General features: G+C 38.9%; 1 protein-coding gene across 3 annotated transcripts in view; it reads right to left on the reverse strand.

Annotated features, from left to right (window-relative positions):
* ggps1 (geranylgeranyl diphosphate synthase 1) overlaps positions 1-2,852 on the reverse strand; it is a gene marked incomplete at its 3' end in the record, with an annotated part of 14,377 nt that overhangs the window by 4,844 nt on the left and 6,681 nt on the right.

Here is a 2,852-nt window from a genome sequence, read left to right on the forward strand (position 1 = left end):
GCTAATGCTATCAGTATAAGAAGGTCAATGGCCTGATCTCCCTAAATGGACAGTGGGGAGGGTCCTGCTCAATAAAACCAATCAATCTTAAATGGCTAATTTGATATTATCTGAGGAGAAGCATGAATGCCAACAAGCCTGCTATCTGTATATGTGACTCAATATGCCATCCAACCAGGCAAGCCAAGAATATGTAACACTGTAATGGATGAGTGGAGGTGTGCGCTTGCCTGGGAAGCTGTCTGTGAATCATGCTAATCCTTTGCTCACAGAGGTGATCAGGGACACAAGGAGCTAAAAAAGAAGCGGTCTCTCACTGGAGATTAATGTGGATGCAGTATGTCTTAAAATGCATAAACAAACAATCCCTAAATGCTGCCAGATATTCGTTTCTATAGATATATCATCTGGACTATACTGTATAGTAAAACAGCTATTCACCATTAGGACCCATTTTCATTCAAAAAGCATAAACTAACACCAATTTCAAGGCTTTTTTTTACAGATAAACAGTGCTGCCTGCCATCATACTCCACTGTAGCACTATTTATTCAATTTATCATGCATACAAAAAAACTGAATATTCTGGTAACTCGCCCTATCATATTCTAGGGAAACCCCTTGATTATAAACTACAGCTATTACAACTGTGCTTAGAATCAATTTGGTTCCTTTTTCCATCCAACTTTGAAGAAAGAGAGAAATCTAATGTGACTAGGGGAAAACACAATGCTTTAGAGTTTTGGAATCATACTGATTGGCTTTTGTCAGAATCTGTAGAGGAATATTAAAAAGGAGGTAAGACAGCAGATGACAAAACTGCCTAACTTGGCAAGGGTGAGTAATCAAAAGAAAAAAAGCTGAACTTGAGATGGTCGTCTGAGTGCTATTAAGAAGGGTTGGTTGTCACATGACGAGCATGCACAGGAACACAAACACTGAACGTGAGCGCCTTAACAAGAAACTGTTATGAATGATACAGTGAAGTGAATTCAGTACACATTATTTGCACTGTCAAAACTAACTAAACTCATTCTTTTAGGTATGGACACTGTCAAAAACAACTGACTACAGTTAAAAACCATCATGACTGAAGCTGGAAGCAAGCTGCAACTCTATGCAGGAATTAAAAGCAGAAGTGGGAGAGGATGGAAAACCTATTATCTGGCAAAGATCCTCTTTTACATCAAAATGTTATTAATCTTCACGATATGCTAAAAATAGTTTTAGTAGGCAGGTTTTCCCATCCTCTTGGATTCATGAAAACTTAATTTGAAAGCTTTTGATGTCTGTATTATGTTTCGGTTGTAGAGCACATCATCTGTGCGGTATCGTAGCCATCAATAGCTAGTTAGCTGACATTGTTCTACTTTCTTTTACATACAACATAATTTTGAGATGTTTGTTTAATATTGATGCGCCACCACTGAGCGATTTGAAAGCTCTGAAATGAAACAGTAGCTGTAACAAAGTGCCTTTTGAAAAGGAAGAATAGAGAGCAAAACAGTGCAAGTTTGAATGATACTTCATGATTTAGGAAGCACAATACAATCAGTCATTTAGACAATAGGCAGGTATTTTCACACATTTCATTTATTCAAGGCTGCATTTGTTCCTCCATTATTCTTTATTTTTATATATTATCAAAGGGTTAAAACAGGCTCTGCTGTTCCTTAAATTGACACATTCACCAGAGCTACACCAGACCTTTTTGATCGCTGTGGGCGGAAATCCAGAGGTCTGGAAACAGGGTAATTAACTGTGCCTCTGAGCAGCCAAACCTCGAAATAATCTCTCAAAAACAGTTAATCGACTGACTATATGTAATGTAGACGAGGTCAATAATAGCGACAACCCCACAACGAATTACTGTATCACAGCTTTTTGCTCTCTTGTGGTTTCTTGTTTTAGGCCCCACAACTTAACGGTGTGGTTCAGTTTCACTTCGGTTTTAAACTCATTTGCAACAGCTCTGATAAACTCAGCGTACACAGACTGCCCGACACCTCAAACAAATGTAACAACTGGCTGATGAAGAGAGACGAACATTCAGCAAAATTAAGATCCAGATATTTTCCTCAACAGCTGATGGAGGCCAAACCAAAACTAAAAAAAGACTAGATAATGGGACTACACTTGTCAGGTGGACATAAATGCAACACTGATGGGATTATAATGTTGGTCTGTGTCTGCTGGATGTTTAACTAAACAACTGTCTGCTAACAATCAACTTGTTTTAGAGTTCATCTGCACAAATGGTATCATAAAATTGCTTAATGTAGCTTCAGCTTCTGGGCTATACTTTCCTTAGTCCAGTGTGTAACATTTAGCAGGATCTATTGGCAGACATTTAATATAATATACATAATATGCATGTATTCTTGGAAATAAGAATAGTTATGTTTTCATTACCAAAGAAGAATGACAGATCTCGCTGGTTGCCCTCCATACAGGCCGGCATTTTTCTACAGTAGCCCAGATTGGACAAACCAAACACAAACTCTAGATGGGGCCACATTTTTCTCCTGTCTCGTGGCCACCGTAGTTCCTCCTTTGCACTTGGGAAGGGAGGATGAAGCGAGTGAACTGCGATCTTCAACTACACCGCAAGATGCCACTAACTCCTACACGCTGGACCTTTAAAAGTGACTAAACACATTATCTACATGGGAAACAAAATGTATCCGACTTCGACGAGGGAAAGCTGTACTTTTCACCCGGATAAGACAAATATAGAAAAGGGGTAACTGTTCCGTTTTTAAAGCGTTGCTACACCTTTTTCATTTCATTCCACTTGATCCCCAGCTGCATTAACAACCTCCTGTAATAAATCATGGATGCTCAAGGCTCTA

This window comes from Morone saxatilis, unplaced genomic scaffold (assembly GCF_004916995.1).
Source record: "Morone saxatilis isolate NCDOM2014 unplaced genomic scaffold, NCSU_SB_2.0 Contig19, whole genome shotgun sequence".
NCBI lineage: Eukaryota > Metazoa > Chordata > Actinopteri > Moronidae > Morone > Morone saxatilis.